The following is a 16,714-nucleotide window of genomic DNA, read 5'->3' on the forward strand; positions in this document are numbered from 1 at the left end:
AACTCATGGTCTATCATGATTCAACTTTCTGTGTTCCTCTTATTTTTCCACTACTGCTTTTTAAATATCCCCTAATCTGTATTTAATAATCTTTCATGTTATTGTCTGTCTGCATGTCATTTAATCTTTTTAAAGGTCATCATTGTCTTTATATGAAGGTCATTTGTATTAAATTATGAGCTACTTTCAAATGGACACATGATTTGTTTCCTCAAGAGTTCCAGAGATAATATCCTCCGACCTTTCTCTCTAATCCTTCCTAACTCCGTTAATCTCTCTAGAATCTCTTCATTATTCCCACGTAAACTCTCAGGGAACATATTATAGTGCTTATAAACAGCAGCATCGTGCACTGATTTCCTGACGTTCTCAGCCTCATGCGGTCAGGGAGAAGAGAGTTGATGTGGGAATATGGTAAAGAAGGCAAGTTGTTAATTATGAAATTATGAAACTTTATCAAGGTTGGCCTGTAATTGCCTAGGACAGCCATATCAGCATTGCTAATTGCTGCAAGGATTTGACTGTTATTACGGAAAGTGTGATAACGTTCAGTCCCAGTATTCCATGCAATCAAAATCAATCAGAATGCATTCAAAATGAAGGAAATGTATGGGTGGTCTCATAAAAATTGTTACAGTTTGGTACAGCAACTCTTCACCACTATCTAGATTTCTGTCTAAGCATAATTGACATGAAATTTCAGGCAGACATGAAATTTCGAGTGATATGTTCATTTAAAACCATTTTAAACAAAATGTATAAACATGTTTATCTTTTTTTTTAAGAATTAGAAACAATGCAGTTTAATTATGTGAAAATGAATTGAAAGATTGCATGCAATATTCACAGTTAAGTGTTAAAAACTTCCCCTATGAAAACTGTAACATAAATCTAATGTCGGAAGTTAAAATTAAACTAAATAAATAAAATAGTCAGCTATCCACATGCATCTAATAGTGAAAATATCAAGATACCTTTAACCCTGACCTGTAAAACCTGACATAAATGTTTTTTGAAAGGTTTACTGAACCTTTAGACAAAATCTAATGAAAAAATAAAATGCATGTGTTTTTGATGAGTAACATATTTGATACATCAGGCTTTTATAGCTGCTAAATAAAAGAATACTGTATGGAGCTGAGACTCAAGGAGCAAAAACATAAATAAATAAATAATTCAGAGGCCCAAACTGAGCAAAACATGTCATTTGGTGCAGATGGTGATATTTATATAACCAGAAAAGTAGGGTGAAATCTTAGCTTGTCATGTAAATCAATGAGATCTTTATAACAATATAACAGACTACATACAGGATTTTTTTTTTTTTTTTTTTTTTTACAAATGCCTTTTACTTGCTGAAAAAGTATAAAATATCAATCAGATGAGAGAAAGAATGCAGTAGATTGTGAATAACAGGCTTTTCAACAAAGTTTTGATCATGTTGCTCATAGGGCCTTAGAAATAGGTGTTAAACGTACTTTATATTCATACTTATGACTTAAACCAGCATGGTATTTTGTTTACCATTAAGTTCTTCATCTAACATGCTCATGGAAGTGCACTTGACATTTAGCTGAAACGACGCTGTCAACTAACACTAACACAACTGTCCAAACACCAAAGCACAACATGCTCATTCAAAACAACAGAATAAGCAAATTAGCGTAGCAGACGTTCTGCTCTGTCACTTCTACTACTAAACACTCCAATTCTGACAAATGAGCCATCAAGTTTATTTCTGAAATCAGTTAATTATTCTCATTGTGCATTGGGGATCAAGCGTTTATGGGATTATCGCCAGTTAGAGAAAATAAAAGGGTTACACTTTATATTAGGTGGCCTTAACTACTATGTACTTACATCAAAAAATAAGTACAATGTACTTATTGTGTTCATATTGTATTGCAAAACACTTTTCTGTTATTGAGGTGGGATACGGGTAAGGTTAGGGGCAGGTTTGGTGGTATGGGTGGGTTTAAGGGTGGGTTAAGGTGTAAGGGATGGGTCAACAGTGTAATTATAAATGTAATTACAGAAATTAATTACAGATATAAGTACATATAGGTATTTTTAAAAATATAAGTACAATGTAAAAACATGTATGTACACAATAAGTGCATTGTATCAAATTATTAATTTAAATGTAAGTACATAGTAGTTAAGGCCACCTAATATAAAGTGGGACCAATAAAAGTCACATTTATATTATTGTGGCAGGTGCAACACAAAGGCACTATTGAAAGGAAAGGAAGCATTTGCGAATATCACAAATAATAGAAGCTTGAATCTCAACATCCCCAGACACCCTCTCCAGATAACAGTCTCTCCGTTTGATTTCTGAGCCTTTGAATCTTTGCTATGGACTTTCTCATTTGCTCTCAAAGCACCATACTTTAGGCTTCTCAATGAGATGCTTCAAGTTACATAACCACGCAATTATTAGCGCCAGTGCTGCATGAAACTTCAGAATCATGTCAGCCACTTCTACACTTCTGAAAATGAAGTTTACTAAAGCCGATCAAGCACAGAAACTTGATGACTCATGAAAAAATTCTGAATCCTGACACTGGAGAGTGTCATGGTCAAGATTAAGAAGGACTAACAGATTTAATTTGTTTCCAAAATGGGCTCTGTTTAATCCCAAACAAATCCTGAGTGAAACTATGGGAAGGTATTGACAATTTTTTTTCTCTCTTTGCTTCTTTCTTGGTGTCATATTTATGTCTGACAGTGTAAATGCTGAAAAGAAGGTACTTTAATTACTAGGATTTGGAATGAAAGTTTGAGGTTAACATTTAAGCAAACTTACTGTATATGAAGTTAAGTGTGTGTGTGTGTGTGTGTGTGTGTGTGTGTGTGTGTTCTCAAATCCCTGTAAATAATAAATAACTGGCTCTCTGAACAGACAGAATCCAAAAAAAAAAAAAAGAAAAAACTTACACTGTGGAAATGGAAATGCCCGTTAAAATTCATGAGAAAATCTGACGAGGCCAGGGTCAAAAATTAATAGGGTCTTAGGGCAAAAAAAAAAAAATGCCCCTGCATTTTTATACAATGTGTCAATTTCTGCATTACATTTAGATCAGCTCACTTTGCATTAAAGATTTCATTGCAATGACCAACCCCAGGCATTTTTTATTTTATAATTTCTATATTTTATGTAGGCTATTTAAAATGACTCACGGTCTAATAACATTATCAATTTGTTGTGTAAATACATGCCACCTTTGAGAAGCATTCAAATCTGTGTAAGCGTAAACGTGACATGTGAGATGCAGCTTCTGTGCCACATTAAAAAAGATTTTTTGATGTTCATGTCATTGATGTTCATCGCCAGGTTTTTTTTTTTTTTTTTTTTGGTAACAGAAAATAGTATTCTGATTTATTGAATTAATTGATTAAATTTCAGTATCTGACATGAAAATTATAACACTTTATTTCAGTTGTCCATTTTAGACATTCTACTGACTATAAGCAACAACTCCCATTAATTTGCAACTCATTTTTTAATTTTACAGTAAATGAGTATTATTGCAATTTATATTTATTGTTTAATATCTTTATTAATCATAATAAAAAAAAATCCATATTTTATAGTCATATTGAATGGGTTAAAAACAGTGGGAATGTGGGCTATGAAAACTCACACTGAAAGAGATTATTTTAAATTCTGTTCATTTTATGGTTACTGAAAGATGTTTGAGTTGGCTCTTGGAAAGAGTAAACCCAAGTGAGAACACCCAGTTTTTTCCCAAATTTCCAAAACAATTATTTAATGTTTTATTTTCTTATTGTCTGTGCAGATGAAAATTATTTCCAAATATAGCTGTTCAAGTAATTTGGTGAAAAGTCCTGTATTTTTTCATACCGCACATATTGCAGAAAAACAAAATATCATAAGCTACCTTTGGATGATACTAGTAAAGTTCTCTAATTTAAATAGCTAGATAACTGAGTTAATTTCAGTTTTTTTTTTTTTTCATGCAGTTCTCTTATTTATATTGTATGTATCATTTGTTTTATGTCATAAAGCTATGCATTCTCTGTGTGAATATTTATTCGGTAACGTTAGGCAGTTTTGATTTATGTGCTGTTTAATATTTGATAATCGCATTAGCTTACACATGTGTAAGAAATGCTCATTTCTCTTGCTTCTGTTTCTTCATCACTTGTTTTTGGATCCAGAGATTCTGTACTATTTCACAAGATGAGAAATAGCGCCTCCTACCATCAATGCAAACATGGATTGCTGGAAAATTCCATCAGTGGCAGGGAAAATGTCTTTATAAAAACCGCTCTTACAGGGATAAAATCGCTTGCAGAGCGCAAATATTGGCCATTTAATCCCACTGGTCACAATAGTGACCGCAAATAAGGTTTTCATTTAGAAAGCTCTAAAAGTCTTACTTACTGATGTTTTAGTGAATTTCCTGCAAATATGGAAAAAATAAAGGGTCTCAATTAAATATGTGCAGTCACATGGATAGTGCAAATTGTCACATGATTAGAGCAGTTTATTTCCTGTGTGCACCATGAGAAGAAGATGACTGCATTTAAGCTCCAAAACAAAAGGCTAGTAAAGTATGTGGTAACACTTTATTTTAGGGTCTCTTAACTAGTTGCTTATTAGCATGCATATTACTAGAATATTAGCCATTTATTAGTAGTAATTAAGCACATATTAATGCCTTATTCTACCTGACCTTATTCTACATCCCTAATCTTACATCTTACCCAACACCTAAACTTAACAACTACCTTACTAACTATTAATAAGCAGCAAATTAGGAATTTATTGAGGGAAAAGTCGTAGTTAATAGTGAATAAGTGTTCCTTATTCTAAAGTGTTACCAAGTATGTTAACATATGACAACAATTTTTGGTTCACATGATCTTTAAGGTGTCTAGTATTAATATATAAATTCACAATTATTAAGTTTTGTTGAGTGCTGTCATAGAATGAGTAAACATGTTGATGGTCACAATTGTGACCAGTGGGATAACAGTGAATTTAGGTATACATATAAATCCAACTGCACTAAAATGTTGCAATGACAAAATATTGCACTAAATTAAAAGTTACAAAATGTTACAAATAAGTTACAATATTGGTTCGCCGCGGGGCCCCTTCACAGCGCAGGGCCCGGTGCGACCGCACCAGTTGCACCGCCCAAAGAACAGCCCTGCTCCTGATCTTAGTAAATCAAGCCTGAAGGTGTGGCAAAGATGAACACATTCAAGCAGAACTGTTCAGCCTGGGGCCCTCGCTAGTGAATCCTGTCTTTGTTCATGGATCTTTTATTTTTATTGGAATTTCTGAAGGGAACATGCAGTTGCAGTTGCAATGAATCACAATCATATGACCTTAACAGTAGTTAAATCATGATACTGTATAACTGAAAGTGTTTGCCGGCCTCATGGAGATGTATTTCTCATAGGCAGAAACTCCATAACCGTTAAGATGCAATCACAAAAAGGTCCACTGTCAGCAGTGTATTGAAGTATGAAGTATAGACCACACAGAAGACACTTTCAAACCAAGCAGCTTTCTGCTGATCTGCGCGTTGAATTCACATTCATCTTGAACATGAGCAAAATCTGCGTGTGGGACTTTTTTGCCCTCACGTGAAACTGCCCAGCAATGTTAAATGTGCACCTTTACACACAACAAAGCTCAGGCTACATTTGGAATAACATACTACCATCATACTATTTTACTCTTTGAATTGTGTTTTTCATTTGCATGGGATGGGATAAACAGATTCATTACAACAATGGACAAAATGTGCAATGTTGAACCATTTAACCAGGGCACATAACATTATTTTATGTAATTATTTTTTAGTGTCCCACACAATTTAGCTTTATTCTCAATCCTCAAAAATATTTATTGACATTTTACAAAAAAAACAACAACAAAAAAAAACACTATAAATTCAAAATTCTGAATTTTGAACAAGATGCAAATAAAATGTAAATACAAATGTCAGTTTTTTTTTTTTTTTAAATAATACTTTTATTCAGCAAAAATTTAATGAATCAAAAGTGACTATAAAGACTTCTATAATGTTCATGTGACCCTGGACCACAAAACCAGTCTTAAGTAGCACAGGTATATTTGTAGCAATAGCCAACAATACATTGTATGGGTCACAATTATTGATTTTTCTTTTATGCCAGAAATCATTAGAATATTAAGTAAAGATCATTACCATGAAGATATTTTGTAAATATATTAAAACGTAATTTTTATTAGTAATATGCATTGCTAAGAACTTCATTTGGACAACTTTAAAGGGGATTTTCTCAATATTTAGATTTTTTTTGCACCCTCACATTCCAGATTGTCAAATACTTGTATCTCAGCCAAATATTGTCCTCTCCGAACAAACCATACATCAATGGAAAGCTGATTTATTCATATTTCAGATGATGTATAAATTCAGATGATATAAAATTTCAAAAAATTAACCCTTATGACTGGTCCCTTTATCGATACTCCACTCGTACTGCGTCGCTAGACGCTATGGGGAAAAGTCATTTCTCTCCAATCACTGAGGCCTTTTTTAATAATGCCAGTGTATTAAAAATGAACCATTGGATCTATGGCAATGAAGCCTGCCAAAGTCCGTCAGAATAGGTGGGGCCATATGGTTTTATAAGCGGTCATTTCGCCATAAGATCCTCAGATTTCTTCTCTTTCAGCGATGAGACGTTCTTCGCTGATCTACAAGACTCGAAGCCTTCCCGCCATTAACATGCCTCGCAATGGAACAAGCTGACCAGCGACCTCTCTGCTCGGCTGATTCGCTGCTTCTTCCCGCCGCTTTCAGTGTCGCAGCAGCAGTGGTCACAGCTTTTCCCCTGCCACCATACGGCGAGCATTTAAAAGAACATATTTCTAAAGAGCAAATTTCACGCCGTTGATTCTAATCTATTCTGCCCCTCGTGCCCTCCCATTTTCTTCCTCCCAGGAGCCTGTGAGGAAAAAGGCCTCAGGTCCCACGTGCCTCTCTCTCTCCGCACAGAGAGGCTTCCCCCGTCCTCTTCACTCAGCCTGACAAGCGTCCCTGGTCTGGAGCAACCTGGTTTCGTTCAGTGGGAGTGACGACGAGGTGCTCGATGACAGCATGTCATTGGCAGCCTGGGATGCAGAGGAGCTGTCGGGCTCTGTTAATGACCCCACCCCCTTGCTGTTGTCCGAGCCCAGTGACGCCAAACCCGGGATGGATGCCGAACTATTCCATGTCCTCTCAAAAGCGGTCGAGGAACTGGGATTGGAGTGGTCTTCCCGAAGGAGCCCACTTGCAGCTGCCTGGATGAATGGTTCCTACTGGGGTGCCATCAAGCCCCTTGTCAGGGAGCCTCTCCATTTTTCCTGGTGGTCCACGATGAGTTCACCAGGCCCCCTATTCAGCCCACCTGCATGCATCATTTTCATCTGCCCTCACCTCGGCACTGAAGTGATAGGGTATGAAAAGCTGCCTCCCTTGGACGAGTCTGTGGCCGTGCACCTCTGCCCACCCACTGCCATCGGGTGGAAAGCAAAAGTTGCTCAGCCTTCGCACTTCATTCAATGGCGGTTGTCCAGGTCTTCCAGGCCAAACTCCTCCACTGCATGGATGAGTCTGAACCAGATCTGGCCGCTTTCAGGGAACTGCGCAGCGCGAACGACCTGGCTTTACGCGCCACAAAGACCACGGCTCAGGCGATCAGCAGGTCGATGGGCAGCTTGGTGGTACTCGAGCGCCACTTGTGGCTGACCTTAACAGAGATCAAGGATGTGGATGAGGTCCCCTTCCTCGACTCCCCGTTCTCTCCCACTGGACTGTTTAGACTTGCGATTGAAGGCTTCGCTGAATGCTTCACCGCTGCGCAGAAGTCCTCACAAGCAATGCAGCACTTCCTGCCAAAGCGTTCCAGCTCTGCAGCTGCTCCCAGTCACCCCAAGCCTGTGCCAACTCAGCATCCTGTATTCCGGCGGCATGTACTGTGTCCAAGCCCAAGCCCAAGCCCAAGCCTCGACAGTGCTCCCACTCGACGAGATGCTACCCGTTTCCCAAGCATCAGGACCCCTGGCCCAAGGTAGAGCTAGACCCGGCGCCTCAGGTGTCATCCTGATCTGCGGGACAGGAAGAGGAAGGGGCAAAGTCTCGCTGCAGCTGAACCTGTAGGCGACTGGTTCTTTTCTCTGGACCTGAAAGATGCCTACTTTCACATCCAGACAGCCCTCCATCACAGACGATTCTTGAGATTTGCCTTCGAGGGAGAGGCTTATCAATACACGTCCTTCCCTTCGGGCTGTCCCTGGCTCCTCGCACTTTTTCATGGATGCGGCTCTTTCCCCTCTGAGCCAGAAGGGAATTCGCATTCTGAACTACCTCGACGACTGGCTTGTTTCAGCCCAGTCACAGGCTGAGCTACTATATCCCAGATCCCTCCTCCTCAGCCACTTGGAATGCCTGAGACTCAGGGTCAATTTTGCCAAGAGCTCACTGCTCCTCAGCCAATGGATCCTGTTCCTAGGAGCAGTTCTCGACTCAACCCGAATGAGGGCAGTAGTAGTGCCAGAACATGCACTGGCCATACGGCAGCTTGCGGCCTCCTTCAAAATCGGGGCCTCTCGCCCTCTTTAAGACGTTTCAGAAGATGCTGGGCCTCATGGTGCTACAGCTGGGCCCCTTGGAAAGACTCTCAGTGGTTCGAGCGGGGTGTGACTCTGGGAATGGTCTACAGAAGGAAGTTTGTCTCGACAGATGTGTCCAACACAGGTTGGAGAGCTCTGTGCGAGGACAAACCAACTCTCGGCCCTTGGTCGAAAGAGGAAAGTCAGTTACGCATCAACTGCCTGGAAATGCTGGCAGTGTGTCAATCCCTTTGTCCCTTCCTGCCAGACCTAATGGGACACCTTGTTTTAATCCGCTCGGACAGGGTGACAGTGGTGTTCTACATAAATCACCTCAATCATCTCAACTTGGGTTCACTAAGAGCAACGCATGTGCCGGGCAGACTTAACCAAGGGGCAGACATGCTGTCTCGGAGCAAGGTACACTCAGAGGAGTGGATGCTCCATCCACAAACGGTTCAGAGAATTTGGGAGATCTTTGGGAAGGCAGAGATCAATCTTCGCCTCAAAAGACAACTTTCACTGCCAAACTTATTTTTCGAAGGACAGGGACGTGTTGGCCCACAACTGGCCCAACCTCCTCCTGTATGCTTTCCCCTCGATCGCCTTGATCCCTCAGGTAATCAGGCAAATCAGGGAACTCAAACACAAGGTTCTCCTAGTAGCCCTGCGCTGGAAGAACCAGCATTGGCTCACAGAGCTGTCACAGTAGCTCACTGCAGCTCTATTACCCATTACCCTGGGACGGGACCTCCTCTCTCAGGCGAACAAGACAATCTGGCACCCCCAGCCCAAGCTGTGGGCACTACATCTCTGGCCTCTCGATGGGAGCCTAAAGACCTTTCCGAGAGTGTTTTAAACAGTATTTCATAGGCTAGAGCACCGTCTATAAGACATCTCTACACACTTAAATGGTCGGTCTTCGCCGCCTGGTATGCAACCCGTGGCAAAGACCCAATTTCCTGTGACATATCGGCGATATCATCATTCCTCCAAGAGTTTTTGGATAAGGGTTGCTCCCCCTCTCCACTCAAGGTCTATGTAGTAGCTATAGCAGCTCCTCACGCTCCTATAGCCAGCCAGTCGGTGGGCAGGAACAACTTGGTTGATGTGCTTTCTAAAGGGGTCTAGGAGGCTAAATCCACCTCGCCCCCTTACTGTCCTTACGTGGGACCTGCCCAAGGTCTTGAGGGCTCTAAAGAGCCCCCCTTTGAGCTGCTACAATCGCCCGACCTCCAGCCCCTGTCGCTGAAGACCGCCCTCTTGCTAGCCTTAGCATCGTTCAAGCGAGTAGGAGACTTGCAGGCGCTCTCTGTGAGTCCAACCTGCCTTGGGTTTGGGCCCAAGTGACTCCCAAGGTTGTCCTGAAACCAAGGCATGGGTATATACCTAAAGTGCTCTCCACTCCATTCAGAGCACAGGTTATAACTTTATTGGCGCTTCCTCCCTCAGAGGTAGACCAGGAGTTTAAATTTTTTGTCCCGTCAGGGCTCAAAAAATTTACATTGAGCAGTCCGGCATGTTCAGGCAGTCAGAACAACTGTTAGTATGCTTCGGTGGCCGCGCCAAAGGGCTTCCGGTTATGAAGCATAGACTGTCCAGATGGATAGTAGACCCTATTGCGCTAGCATACTCCTCTTTGGGCCCGCAATGCCCCATGGGAGTAAGAGCCCACTCCAATAGACGTGTAGCTTCGTCCTGGGCATGGTCTAGTGGTGTGGCCTTTGCAGAAATCTGTGCGGCAGCTGGCTGGGCCTCACCCGTCCACCTTTGCCAGGTTCTATAATCTGGACTACAGGTTCTATAATCCTTACAGGCCCGGGTACTTTCTGCATAGTGGGCATGCACCTGCCAGAGGGCAGAACCAGTTCTTAGGCTTTGCCTTACTTTCTGTACACTCTTGGCCCTCCCTGAGTGCCAAGGCTTTATGGAGTATTTTTTGGAATGTTTACTCAAGGCTGTGCTGACCTCGGTGAGCTTAGCCCTCTTGCCTCCTGCGGGGCTTAACCTGCAAAATACTTGGACCCTCTGGGCCCCCTTTGGTGCTTAAGGCAAGTTCAAGTGTTGGTCGTTCCCCTACCATAGCACGGCGGGATTGTACTGGTTTACAATTACAATACACATATATATATATATATATATATATATATATAAATGCTGTTCTTTTATTTATCAAAGAATGGTTTCCACATTAATATTGTACAACACAACTAGTTTCAGCATTGATAATAATATGTTTGTATGCTTTGGTCACAGGTATAAATTTTTCTCTATACATTTTTTTAATTTCTGTTCAAATAGAAAGCAATTAATTTAGACTTTAATTATATTTCACAGTATCACTGTCTCTACTGTATTTTTGATCAAATCAATTCAGTCTTGATGAGCATAAGAGTCTTCTTTCAAAAATATTAAAAAATTTTACCAACCCCAAACTTTTCAGCAGTACTGTATTTACCGAATAAATTCCTAGACATATCTAAGAAAATCGCTTGACCTTGCATCAACAAGTTTTGTAGCTGAGAAATTTGTGGGAATATTGTTATCACAAAACACCTCAAATGTTTCTCTGGTCACTATGACATGCCTGACCTGTCTGACACACTCTCACTCCAGATATAAAGCAGTCACTGCCAGTTACTAGCAAACTGAGTTCATGAGAGTGTTTTGTTTTGTGATCTACAAATTACATTAGCAACCTGATGGGAACATAGATTCTGTATCATATTGTGGATTAGATGTTTATCGTAGCATATTAGGCTTTACTTTGCATTTAAAAAATAAACTATACTGTATAAACTGTGCAGAATGCAGTGATCATTATAATATGACACACAACAGAAAAACTAAAATATTCAAACTCTTAGTAAGTTGTCCCGAAAATCCTACAGTTGTTTTAAATCAGAAACATCTATGCAATGTACTGTATATGATCAGAAGCCCACACGTTGCCTGTAAGAGAAGATCGTATTTCATCCATAAATGCCCAGAGACATCCGTTTGTGTGTTTGCCAGTGGACAGTGAACGCTCCTTGTCTCCACACACCAGTGAACCGAAACTGTCAACTGGCTGTTGGAAATCAGTTTTCAGCCTTTTCTACTATTGTATCTCCTTTCTTTTCTTTTTTAATACAATCTCTAACTCAAGTTTTTATTATGATTTCAAATTCTACACTGATATTTAGCTGTATATTTTGGTTTCAATGCACTTAAAAATTAATGATTAATAATAGACAATACACCTTTCTATATACAACTTTCTGTTTGCATGGGATTTCAGTCAGTGATTTTCAGTTAATAATTTCAGTCCACAGAAAGTGTTAATTGGTCCATACTGAAGTGGAAGCTACGTACAATCACATCATCTTGACACCACCTAAAGAGCTTGTCCTTCAAATGACTCATCACAAACAAGAGGGAGTCTTCTAAGAGAAACCACAGAAAGAAGCCTGCCGATCACTCTTAAAAATAAAGGTCCTTTATTGAAACCAATAGTTCCATGTAGAGCCTTTAACATCCATGGAATCTTTCCATTCCACATAGTAGAAAAGGTTTTAAAATGTTCTTATACTAAGATAAACGTTCACTGAATGGTTCTTTGAGGAACCCAAAAAGGTTCTTCTATGGCATCATGGAAAAACCTCCTTCTGATTTTAAGAGTGTGGAACCTTTCCATTGCACAAAAGGGTCTTTATAGTGGCAAAAGGTCATTTAGGTTATTCTAAAATGTTCTAGGGAAAAAAAAGGATTGTTTAAGAACTGACAACTGGCTCTTTGGGGAATCAAAAATGGTTCTGTGGAATCACTGTGGAAAACCCCTTTTTTGAGCCTTTATTTTTAGAAGTTCAGTAGCAGGGAACAGAATAAAGAGGCACCAGTTTGTGTGAATGCAGTCAGAGCAGATTGCACAATGGACATTACTCAAAAATAATCATGTGAAAATACATCTGGAGTTCGCCAAAAAGCATGACAGTGACCCATTTAGGAAAAGATTTTGTGGTTAGATAAGACAAAATGATTTTCAACCAATATTTAATGCAATATGTGTGGTGAAAATCGAAAAGTGCCCACTACATCCAGTTTTTATTAACTGTGGACAGTGGTCAAGGCTAAATGAACCCATCTGAGAACGACTGAGAGTCTTTTGCAGTTTGAACATTTTGATCACCCAGCAGCGTCTAAAAGGGTGGTGTGTTGCAGTGGTTAACCCTCAAGGCTGAAGACTGGAAGGTTTCTGGATCGATGCCCCCAAGAAGGGAGCTATAAGTCAACAGCACTGTGCCCTTGAGCAGCGCACTCAGCCCCGGGTTACCCTAGGGGGCTCGTCTTTGTAATAAAGCTCATGGTGTCATACTGTGATGTCACATGACACTGCAGAAACAGCAGCATCCCTAGTTGAGTGCCAATGAATTCTGTTACAGAAGTTTTATATTTACAGTAAAGACATTCATAATGTTACAAAAGGTTTTTTATGCAGTTCTTTTGAACTTTCTGAAAAAATAAATAAATAAATAAAAATATTAAGCACAAATAAATATTTATTGAGCAGCAAATCAGCATATTAGAATGATTTCTGGAGGATCATGTGACACTGAAGACTGGAGTAATGTATGCTGAAAATTCAGCTTTGTATCACAGGAATAAATACATTCAAATAGCAAACAGTTATTTTAACATTACTGATTTACTGTATTTTTTATCTGTTTTATTGTATTTTTATCTGGTTTTAATGCATTTTTTAGTAAATGCAGCATTGGTGAAGATAGATTTACAGGTAACACTTTACAATAAGTTTCCATTAACATTAGTTAATGTATTACCTAAAATGAACAAACAATGAACAATACATTTGTTACAGTATTTATTAATCTTTGTTAATGTTAGTTAATGAAAATACAGTTCATTGTTAGTTCATGTTAATTCATGGTGCATTAACTAATGTTAACTTTTCATTTTAATAATGCATTAGTAAATGCTGAAATTAATATTACTTAAGATTAATAAATGAGTTAGAAGTATTGTTCATTCTTAGTTCATGTTAACTAATTAACCTTATTGTAAAGTCTTAAACAAACATATTATTTTTTAGGTTTTTTTTTTTTTTAAGTCACACAACAGAACTACTTAAGTGAATATATAATCTAAAATATACATTTACTTGTACATTCATATACATTTAAAAATACATGTTTAATTAATATGATAATATAATAATGTCCATTTTACTTGTCAAATACTAACAAATGTATTCCAAAAACAATCAGTAATGTATTTGATTTTTTGGTAACACTTGTATAGGGACCAATTATCACTATTAACAAGTTGCTTATTAGCATGCCTAGTATTAACATATTGACTGTTTATTAGTATTTATAAAGCACATATTCTGCATGACCATATTCTACATCCCTAATCCTACCAAAGTAAGACTCTGTTGCAACGTTGCAAACTAGATTTAGTACTGAATGGAGCATTCCAGTCAATCCATGGCAGTCAATCCAGCCAATTACTTTGAAATTAGTCTTCTGGCGTTTGACAGGGGAGATTTGCTTTTCCTATAAGAGTCATCTTCACACTCAATAATGTTTAGATCAGGATCTAAGAAGGCTTTTGTGCTCTGACCGACTCTTGGCTATATATAAAGCGTTCGGTGTATAATGGTATAGGAGATGGTGACGCATGTCAGCAGTCAGGAAGCAGTTTGCTATCATTGTTTGTGTCATAACGTCCAGGCTAGATGCCAAAATGTCCATTCGACTGAAGGAACATGTCATGTGCAAGTCATTGCAGCAATAAAATGAGACAAGCTACAACATTTATCTAGGGAATTAAGCACAACCTAAATGCTTTGTGATGCCTTGGATGCTTGTTATAAGTAACGCCCCACACCAAAATAATTTTTTAAGTTCTGAAACAGACAAGTATTATTTCACATACTCACTCTATATAATAACACTGGAGTAAAGATGCTGAAAATTCAGCTTTGCATCACAGAAATAAAATACTTTTTAGAATATATTCAAATAAAAAAAATAGTTATTTTACATTGTAATAATATTTCACACTATTACTGTTTTTACAGTATTTTTTGATCAAACATATTTCATATGTAAGCTCTTACATATTGGTCTATTTTTGCTTTGCACATAACACAAATGAAGCAGATAAATGGCATCAGGAAAACTATAATATGAATTGTAATAATATTTCTGTTTTTACTGCATTTTTATCAATGTGCAATATTCAATGCAAGAATGCACGCTCATACATTCTGAACTATTTTTCCTTTGCACATAAAACAAACAAAGCAGATAAACTGAATCAGGGAAACGGTTGAATTCCCAAATTTGTCCCAGAGGAACTCTGAGTGGAAAAGCCTCTGATTTCAGTAAAACAAGCATGAGATTACACATTCCCTGCTGCTGTGACACTCCAGGTTGGTCTTACCTTTCAGGGAGAGGCTGGATTTCCTCAGCTGTAGTCATGGAGGCCAAAGGTGTTCCAGGGCAAAAGAAGCAGCAGCCAAACTCCAGCAGGAGAGGCGAGAGGTTTCATCCGTCCTCAGACTGAGGCAGAAAGAGCGGTGGAGCTCAGAGAGACCTGGCGTCTGACACACATACAGACACACACTGATGGAGAAATGTGCGTTCACACTCACACACACATCCACACAGGAGTAAGGACAGTTCGGACAGACAGTTGCAGAGGTGTGGTGTGCATTGGGCTGGACTCACTCATTCAGCCTGCACACACACACACACACACACACACACAATTGTTTTTCCCATGCAGTGTGGAGAGTGGCTCATTCCAGAACGCTGCCAGTCCAAGCATGGCAAGAGACACACTGAGGCTTGTTGTCTACCTAACAGCACACTCTCGCTCTCTATTCTCCCTCCCCCTCTGTATCTTTCATTTCTAGCTATATCATACACGTCTCTCTACCTCCTATTTTCTGTCGTTCTGCTTCTATGTGTCTCTCCCTTTCCTCCTGTTTCTCTGATTCACTCTCTTTATTTGGGATGACAGATACTTTCCCTGTACTTGTCACAATTTTCCTTTTTCTTACTTTGCCTTTGTTTTCACGATTTACATCTAAAACATAAATACTGACTACCATGTTAATCATAAGTATGAAATATAAAATTTGCAACATATTCCATATATAAAATTAAGTAAATTAAGTAAATTATTTTGATGTATGACAAAACGAGGCTCATTACATTTCTTTCTTCTCACCAAGCTGCACCAAGGCTGCAGTTATTTTAAAAACAATAACATTGTGAAATATTACTCTTTAAAATAAGTGTTTTCTGTTTGAATTTATTTTGCTGTAATTCCAATTAATTTTTAACCATTTTAATAATCAATAAATATTATATTTAATTAACTTAATTGGCATTTTAACATTATTTTCATTACAACTAAGCACATTTAAATCCCAAAAATTCTCATTAATGACAATTATCATGTTTGGGCACAATGCTTTTTGCAATTAAAATTACCATAAGTTAAGCAAATACTAACATTAATCACATGCTCATACAATTTTACACTTTTTCATCATTTCAATGAGAATTTTTGCATTACTGCATGCTATCATTTATATATTTACTTTTATTTATTGTCTGCAACATTATGCAAACATGTTCTTGACAGTTTTTGTGAGATTCATTCTCCTCACTGGGATGTACAGTAATAAAATAAGCATGATGCCCTGGCTTCAAGTTCAGTGATGCATCCCAGAAATGCTCTTAGGTATTGATCAAAATGTTCAAATATTGTATAATGCTATGAATCTTAACAGCACATTACATGCATTAAAACTTGCAAAGCTGAACAGAACCAGACATGTTTCACAGTGACATGCTCTATTTTTAACCCTCACTGATGCTGTGTTCAGTATTCATTTCAGTAAGAATGATGCATGAAATAAGACAGCTGACTCTTCTTTTTTCTTTTTCTTTTTTTAAACTATCCATTTTTCTACATCAAACCAGTGTCAGATCTGAGCTGTCCAATTTATGCTACAACCGTGGGATGTCAAAGCATTCACAAGAAGCACAAGGTTCTTCTTATATACAGCTA

At 38.5% G+C, this 16,714-nt stretch overlaps 1 protein-coding gene across 1 annotated transcript in view; it reads right to left on the bottom strand.

Moving 5' to 3' along the window:
• The window catches only part of opn7d (opsin 7, group member d), a 60,370-nt gene extending 45,109 nt beyond the window's left edge, over positions 1-15,261 (bottom strand). The window contains exon 1 of the mRNA XM_058785049.1: positions 15,074-15,261. The gene's annotated coding sequence lies outside the window, so the exon portion shown is untranslated. The remainder of the gene's footprint in view (positions 1-15,073) is intronic.
• Between the last annotated feature and the right edge of the window lie 1,453 nt (positions 15,262-16,714).

This window comes from Onychostoma macrolepis, chromosome 08, assembly GCF_012432095.1.
Source record: "Onychostoma macrolepis isolate SWU-2019 chromosome 08, ASM1243209v1, whole genome shotgun sequence".
NCBI lineage: Eukaryota > Metazoa > Chordata > Actinopteri > Cypriniformes > Cyprinidae > Onychostoma > Onychostoma macrolepis.